Below are 9,344 nucleotides of genomic sequence, written 5' to 3' on the forward strand. Positions count from 1 at the left end.
GCGTGTACTGCAGATGCCTGCAGGATGCTCGCGATCACCGAGGGGTGAACAAAAGTTGATACGATCAGACAGAATGCGTAAGGCGTAACATGATAACCGTGCCTGCAGCAGTTGTACAGGAGATCATAAGAGACTCGGTGGGCGGCTTAATGCGAAGTGTGCGTGCAGGCCGGGTCGCATAATTAGCGTTCATCCGGCCGTCAGCACGGGACGGGCTGATTGCTTCCTGACGGCGCGGCGCGGCGCGGCGCGCCGCGGTCGCAGCCAGACGACGCGTCGCTCCGACCGAGTGCCCGGTAAATAATTAGCGAGTCCGGCGAGTCGCGACCACTTACGGTCGTGCCCGGCCGCTGAATAATGCAGCCAGGCTGCCGTCTGCGGCATCAAATAGTCATGCGCGCCCGCGGGTGACGATAAGTATAGATTAATTACCCGGCAATTGCCGCCGCTGCCCCCGTGTCCCGCCATGTAAAATGCAGGGCGCTGTCTCTGCACCGCCTTCATTTGCATGTGGAAACAGCCCAGATTACCATAAAATATATTTGACTCTCTCTCTCTCTTTCTCTCTGTCTCTCTCTCTCTTTTTTCTCCGTCCCCTCGTCCTTTCTTATCTGCGCCGCGGGAGGCGGTGTCACGCTCTGCGACTGTCATTTGTTTCTGGTAGCCGCCCGCGGCCGCTCTGCCTCTCGCCGCTCTTCCGTGACTGTCGCGAGAGCTCGCGAGCACAGGCGGCGAGCTTTGAAATTATCGCTGCGCGCCCATAAATGTGACCAACGCCGCGGCGGCAGGTAACTTCGCTGCAGGCTTACGGCTCGCGTCCGCCGTGCTCGGCCGGTGGCATTTAGCAGAGTTCAAAAGTCGTTGCGGCCAGAATGGGCACCCTACACTGCACCTCCCTGCGTGGCGCACGCGACCTGCTCGAAACTTAAAGCAGTTTGCATTTAAGGATGGGAAACACAGAAATGACTCCAGGTAACTATATGGTTGCCGCGACGGATCTAGATGTATCTGATGGTATGGAGATGCGAAAATGTTTATACATTATGATTACATCATTCTAACCAAGGGATAAAATCATGAATTAGTTTAGAATATTGCTATAATTAATGTCGGGTAAATTATAGACGGTGTCCCGAAAGATATGTTACAACTACAGTGTCATATAACTCGACTTTTAACTAATTTAGAGGAAAAGAGTAAAGTTTGTCCACTGCACCAACTCAAATACCTTTTTTTTTTAAAAAAAAGTTAATCAATAAATAGTTTGTCTTTCCAGGGGACAGGAAGAACACAACTGAATTTTTTTTCATTCTTGTTGCAAGGTGGGTGGAGCACAATAAATTAATCGAAAAATGGAGTCATGCACAGGAAAAGGTATATTGTACGGCTTGGTTACTGAAACGAAGTCAGTCGCCCAAGGTCAGAGAGATAAACAGAAGAAAAGGCATAGTGTGAGGCTTGGTTCATTGAAACGAAGTCAGAACAGAAGTTCAGGCTCGGTTCATTGAAACAAATTCTGAACCGAAGTTCAGAGAAACAAATGAAAACACTTTCGTAGTTCCCGGTGAACTAACGTACCGGGGATTTGCAGTTCTTTCGATGCCCTTCGAACAGATTTCTGTGGCCAACGCTGGAAAACCTGTCGAATTCTTTCCGTATCTTCCTTACGTCCTATTGACCTGCCAACATGGTACTTCAAATCCACAGGCCCATGTTCTTATTAAGAAAACGTCGTTTCATGCTGAACGTAAGCGCGTAAAAGCAGTGTTAAAAGCTACGTGCAATACACGCTGTCGACTCATTTGACATTGCAGTGCAATTTCGTACACACGTTAATGAAATAAACAGTTTACTAACAATGATTTGGTAACCATCTAAATCACATAACATAAATTTTGTCTTCCAAAGCAATAATTTTATCTTTTATTTAAGCGTATGTTCAAACTGTTAACCATAGACTGACAGGTACATTTGCAATCGTCCTTCGAAAGAACGATGAACAGATGAAATTACAGTGCATGGTATGGTAGAGCATGCAATAGCGATTCGACGACACACATCGTCTGACGTAGTTGGGGCTTCGTCATAGACTGCATCTTTGAGTGCTCTCCATAGAAAGACATCGAAAGGAGTCAAAACAGGGGACGTCGCAGGCCATTTGACAACAGTATTTCGTCCTATCTGAAGTCTAGTATTTGCGTTTCATAACGAAGCGAATGAGTTGGACAACCGTCGTGTTGCAGCCATATACATTGTCGAATATCCAGTTATACCTTTTCCGCAAGAACCGGCAGAATGTTACTCACAAAGTGTGCGTACTAATGTCAGTTTAGAACGCCTAAGATGAAGTAAAGTCCCGCTATGTAATTTCCTATGAAGCCGCACCATGAGTTCACGCTCCACGGCCGTTAATATTGAACCTGACGAAGCCAGTATGAATTTCCGGCTCTTCAGCAGTGCACGTTACGCAAATTTACGTTGGCGTGGTTAGTAAACGTTGCTTCGTCGATAAAAAGCACGCGACGGAAAAACGTAGGGTTGTCTCTCGGCTGCTGAAGGGCAAAACGTCAAAATTCTGTACGACATTCAAAATCACAATCGTCGAGTGCCTGATGCAGTGATAGATGACAGGGATGGAAATTCTGTCGATGAAGAATGCGAATGACACTCGTCTGGCTGATTCCTTATTCCTTGGAATTACGTCCCGTACAACTGTCCGCATTCACTAGAGTCGTAGCGAGAACAGCTTCTCCGTGTTCTCTGTCAGTTGCAGTCTACTTTCTTGTCCTCTTCTTGCCGTTCAAGCAGCCTGTCACCACTAGCGTCTTAATAATTCGTGCAATTGCCTGGCGCACCAGACATTGGCGATCCGTATAGATGGCCTTACACTGGTGTACTGCTTTTACGGCATTTCTTTTACGCTCACCATATAAATGCAGTATATCCAACTTCTCCTCTTTGGTGTACATGCCTGCACGCAACGATTACTGAAGCATAAATGAGTGGCCTGCAGTGCAGGCAAGTAAACATGCATCTATGTTGACATTTTGACACAGCATAGCTCGAGCGCGCTGCTTGGCATTATTTGCTCCGCTAATCCCGATTCTAGCCACTGTGCTCTCAAATTCTAGGATATTTCTCGAATTTTTTATGAAAAGTTTCAACATCAACATTAACAAATACTATATCACTGTAATTGTCTTGTCAAGAGCTATCGAATGCAGTTATAAAAAGTCAACGGCTCCATTTGAAAAACGTACTTGCTTCAATATCTGTGTTGGTACCAGCGCTAAAAATATTAACCAAACAAAATATACGTGCCTCTCGACTCTCTAACATTTGCGGAAAACCGCGTTTCGAAATGTGTAACCATTCACGAAATAAAAGGAGTGTTCCGTCTTACATGAATTATCCTGCACAGTTGATAACATACATTTTACTAACAAAATGTTAGGCAGCTGTCTTTGACCTCAGTTTCATCGGCACTGACGCGAACTTTGACCAACGTGGTAGTATGCAACTGTTTGTTTCGACGAGGGTATTAAAACGAAACTAAAATTCATTTTGTACAAAACATTGAAATAGAACTAAAATACCGGTGATAAGCCTACTTCACTAGCTACGAGGAAGTCTTTCGGAAAAATTTGTGATACATAAGATTGGGCTATCGCTCTGAATAGGCTCGATAGAACGGACTCTTGTAGATATCTTATACATGTAATGTATTCCCGTGTTCGAGGTAGTTGTTCTATATCCAGAGGCGCCGACTTTGAGAAGGAGTGGGGGAGGGAGCAACTATGTTTGTTCGAGCCCCCCCCCCCCCCCCCAGTATTGAGAACTAGGGGCCTCTGTCCCCTTCCCTCCAATGTTTAAACGAGCATTTCTCACGGTCCAACCCCTCCCATAAGAATATCTAATGGTTAAGTGCGAGTAAATGCAGTTTTGAAGAGCTACTGCAAGTTCATCTCTGTTACTTCTCTAACCTCTGCACATAACGAGCTGTCTCTATGGGGTTTTCCCTGTATTAGTGTGTCCAAACCTCTTACTGTTTGAAGCGAGTGCACTAATACGGCATATGTACCACTGCGCGAGTGTGATCCGTGAGGAGAAAAGGTTCTACGTTAGCAGCAATCTCATTGGCTGCGTTACATATTAATACGCGGATCGGCGGAAGCAGAATTTGGTCCGTCTCTAAGACAGCGCCATCTCGTAGTGCGGAGACGGACGAGCGCTGCGCCTGCGCTGTTGTGCTTAGTGGGGTGCGCTCTAGTGGAAAAGTTGTGTACGCGTTGACTACGCGGAACTATGTACACAACACAAAACATATAAATAGCACAGCATCGTCACATAGATCTAAAATGTGTAGAATAGGCCACATCGTCCACACAGCCATTTTTGCAACTTTAGGACATGGTGTAGAAAAGATCTCAGGGTGGTCATTACTGACTGAAACCGATCATCGTCATATGAATTGATATTGTGATCAAAGACTGGAATAAATACATTTGACAGTAGTGTAACACTGTTAATATACGCGACTATGTCGCGGCTGGTGTTGTACTATATATCTGTGATGGTAATGCATCGATGGTGAACATGTTATGTCGAAATCTAGATCAGCAATAAATTACAGTTTCTACGACTGACTACATTCCTTCTTTACATGTGGATTTTGCAAATTATTTTTGCGTACCCACTTGTAGAACTAGTGGACACTCTATAGTCTACTGTTCTCAGATGTTTCTGCCTCCTTCCTGATGGAGGCGGAACAAATTTCATTGCATACATACCTGCACAGGTGTTGTCTTTGGGGTACGTTGTGTGGGAGGAGCAGAACCTATTGCATGAATAGCGAGCTAACTTTCTGTTGGGCATATGAGGTGTGTGATGGACATTGCGCAAATTGTTACCAAAGCGCAATTAAATGTACCTGTCAATGATGTGTTTAGCAGCATTACTCACATTTCTGCCATCTACGACCGACAATGTCATGGCTGCGAAAATACAAGAGATGGACAAAAATATGGGAACTACACTACTGGCCATTAAAATTGTACACCATGAAGATGACGTGCTACAGACGCGAAATTTAACTGACAGGAAAAGATGCTGTCATAAGCAAATGATTAGCTTTACAGAGCATTCAAACAAGGTTGGCGCCGGTGGCGGCACCTACAACGTGCTCACATGAGGAAAGTTTCCAACCGATTTCTCATACACGAACAGCAGTTGACCGGCGCTGCCTTGTGAAACGTTGTTGTAAAGCCTCGTGTAAGGAGGAGAAATGCGTACCATCACGTTTCCGACTTTGATAAAGCTCGGATTGTTGCCTATCGCGATTGCGGTTTATCGTATCGCGACATTGCTGCTAGCGTTGGTCGAGATCTAATGACTGTTAGCAGAATATGGAATCGGTGAGTTCAGGAGGGTAATACGGAACGCCGTGCTGGATCCCAACGGCCTCGTATCACTAGCAGGCGAGATGTCAGGCATCTTATCCTCATGGCTGTAACGGATCGTGCAGCCACGTCTCGATTCCTGAGTCAACAGATGGGGACGTTTGCAAGACAACAACCATCTGCACGAACAGTTCGACGACGTTTGCAGTAGCATGGACTATCAGCTCAGAGACCATGGCTGCGGTTACCCCTGACGCTGCACCACAGACAGGAGCGCCTGCGATGGTGTACTCAACGACGAACCTGGGTGCACGAATGGCAAAACGTCATTTTTTCCGATGAATCCAGGTTCTGTTTACAGCATCATGATGGTCGCATCCGTGTTTGGCGACATCGCGGCGAACGCACATTGGAAGCGTGTATTCGTCATCGCCATACTGGCGTATCACCTGGCGTGATGGTATGGGGTGTCATTGGTTACACGTCTCGGTGGATAGTGTCAATGGTCAGTTAGTCTTATTGTGGCATGTTCTAATTATTAATCAGTCTTTCGCCCCTCAGTGGCCAGTTTAAAATAGATAATTCTATAATCAGGTAGAAAAGTGCCAATGTGCAAAATGTTAGTGAAAGTGAACCTAGTGTCAATGGTGCCCTGTGTGGAAGCGAAGACAAATATATTGACGAAAGTGTGGCGGTAGCAAATAACACTGTTCCAAGAAAATAAACATCCAAGTTATCAGCCCTCTTAGAGCTAGGAGTTTGCATGAATCCATTACAATATGGTAACATATTTTTTACTTTTCTTACAAAATTGGCAAACAGGTGCTTGAACAGAATTGTTTTCGGCTTTTTCACAAAATGGAAACAACTTTCACTGAAACCGTGTTTTCAAACTGGAAGAAAGAGGTAGAAAAGTAGGAAGTGTGTGAAACATCAGGCTGTCTCAGGGAAGCTGCTTTGAAATTCAAATACTTAAAATCTAATGGAAATTTATTTAGTCAGTCTTCAAAAGGAAATCGGACACAAATAAAAGAAAACCAGCTTTTATACTAAAAATCGCATCTTCCATCGATTACATAGCAGTGCACGTGCTTGCAATGCTGCGGGCATAATGATGAAAGAAGTAAGTTTGACTATTTATTACGCCTTCGATATGAAGAAAATCAGCAACTTTTAATCGGGCTGCAGCACTAACCTAGTAAATGGACATACAATGATATACAAGACGAAATTTTGGCTGTTTTAAGCCATACACTCCTAAGAAAATTACTGGATGATACCAACAGTGCATAGCATTTTCCAATCATAGCAGATGAATCAACAGATACAGCTACCAAAGAGCGATTAAGATATGATTTGTTGATTCTTTGTTAGAGATGGAAGAATGTTTGTTACAGATATACTCTACACAAAGTGCCACAATTACACGCTGTTTGATAGTACTATCAAATTTTAAGGCTATTTCATTTGCTTTGCATTGATGGTTCAGGGAACATGGCTGCATTATATAATGGTTTCCAGGCGAAATTTGGAAACTGAGAAGAGACCTGTATTTGTGCACTCCGTGCACTGCAAGACGATGTGAAAGCAATCTAGGAATGTCGAAATGCACTGAATGTTATAAAGTATTTAATGCATTTTGTAAGAGATTCACCTAATAGAATACACAGTTTTGTTCACTTAATGACAGATTCGTCTAAAAATTTGAAACAACTCGGTCTTACATGGTACTTGGCAATGTCTTCAGCTTTGACCAACTCTACACACTTCATGCAATTTTTCTAAATGTTTGAATAATGACAATTAAGACACTGTGGGCGAAGCAAGTGATTTTTTTTAAATTAATATACAGACACTTTTCAGTTCCATGTTATCGGATTTGGTAAAAGTGCTTGGTGACACTGATACAGCCAGCATAGAATTATAAAGAAATTACCTACACTTACAGCAGGCCAATAAGATCGGTTTTCATCCTTGTAACATCAATAAATTTATGAGAGACAATTTTGAATCATTATGGGCTCAAACAACTTCAGAATGATGGTCGCATCCGTGTTTGGCGACATCGCGGTGAACGCACATTGGAAGCGTGTATTCGTCACCACCATACTCGCGTATCACCCGGCGTGATGGGATGAGGTGCCATTGGTTACACGTCTCGGTCAACTCTTGTTCGTATTGACGGCACTTTGAACAGTGGACGTTACATTTCAGATGTGTTACGACCCGTGGCTCTACCCTTCATTCGATCCCTGCGGAACCCTACATTTCAGGAGGATAATGCACGACCGCATGTTGCAGGTCCTGTACGGTCCTTTCCGGATACAGAAAATGTTCGATTGCTGTCCTGGCCATCACAATCTCCACATCTCTCACCAATTGAAAACGTCTGGTCATTGGTGGCCGAGCAATTGGCTCGTCACAATACGTCAGTCACTACTCTTGATGAACTGTGGTGTGATGAAGCTGCATGGGCAGCTATCTGTACCTGCACATGTCATCCAAGCTCTGTTTGACTCAATGCCCAGGCACACCAAGGCCGGTATTACGGCCAGAGGTGGTTGTTCTGTGTACTGAGTTCTCAGGATCTATGTACCGAAATTGCGTGAAAATGTAATCACATGTCAGTTCTAGTATAATATATTTGTCCAATGAATACCAGTTTATCATCTGCATTTCTTCTTGGTACAACAATTTTAATGGCCAGTAATGTATTCCGCTGCTTCTGTGGCTCGAAATGGTGATAACGACTCGCTCAGGATGCCGCATGAGATACGGGCAGCTGCTGGGTGCATTGGCCCACAAGGCAAGGGGGAGGCAACCGGCCCCTCTGTCTCGCCCTTGAGCTCCCCGGCGGACGCCTCCTCCTCGGCGTCTTCTGCAGCCCTCCGCTGTCTTGGCTGGCGAGCTGTCCGCTGCCCTGGGGCGCAGTGCACACCCAGCACGGGTCGTTAGCGACGCTATTGTCGCGTCCAGACTCGCCTCGTCTCCTCCGCTCGGGCCAAAGATCGCCACGGGGCGATATTAATTACTGCAAGGAGTCCAGCCTGACCCTGAGCTACAGGTGATGCCGCACCCGTTGCCGCGGTTGAATGCCAATTGGCACAGAAAACCCACACACTCTGTACCTGACAAAGCAGAATATTTGTATAACGTTTTATTAACGTCTTGTTAACACCAGTATCGACGTTCTCAAGCCCCCCAGTCTCTGAAAGAATATTGTTTAACAGACTAAAGCTTACGCACTGTTTTCAGTCCTGCCCAAAAAAAAGCACTCCGTCATCAGGCCACAAGTGGCCAGCCGGGACCATCCGACCGCCGTGTCATCCTCAGTGGAGGATGCGGATAGGAGGGGCGTGTGGTCAGCACACCGCTCTCCCGGTCGTTACGATGGTTTTCTTTGACCGGAGTCGCTACTATTCGGTCGAGTAGCTCCTCAGTTGGCATCACGAGGCTGAGTGCACCCCGAAAAATGGCAATAGCACATGGTGGCCGGGATGGTCACCCATCCAAGTACCGGCCACGCCCGACAGCGCTTAACTTCGGTGATCTCACGGGAACCGGTGTATCCACTGCGGCAAGACCGTTGCCCAGTCCTGCCCAAGGAAACATTTAATTACATATTTAATAAAAACTCAACGAAGCAAAGATTTCATTCTTTCCAGCACAATGTCTTCGTGATGAGTAATTAAGTTTGTAGCGAGTAAAATTTTATACAACCCTTTGTCACCGATTGGCTCGGGCGTAGACTCCCATACAACTCTGTTGGGACCACACAACGTCGCTGCAAAAACTACACAGGCGAATTCTCTCTACTAGTAGGTCCACTCCCATTACGATAGTGACATGAGCATCAAAAATGGTTCAAATGGCTCTGAGCACTATGCGACGTAACTTCTGAGGTCATCAGTCGCCTAGAACTTAGAACTAATTAAACCAAACTAA

At 45.3% G+C, this 9,344-nt stretch overlaps 1 pseudogene; it reads right to left on the bottom strand.

Moving 5' to 3' along the window:
* Positions 1-8,872: 8,872 nt before the first annotated feature.
* Positions 8,873-8,990, bottom strand: LOC126104234 (5S ribosomal RNA; annotated as a pseudogene).
* Between the last annotated feature and the right edge of the window lie 354 nt (positions 8,991-9,344).

This window comes from Schistocerca cancellata, chromosome 1 (assembly GCF_023864275.1).
Source record: "Schistocerca cancellata isolate TAMUIC-IGC-003103 chromosome 1, iqSchCanc2.1, whole genome shotgun sequence".
NCBI classification, from domain to species: domain Eukaryota; kingdom Metazoa; phylum Arthropoda; class Insecta; order Orthoptera; family Acrididae; genus Schistocerca; species Schistocerca cancellata.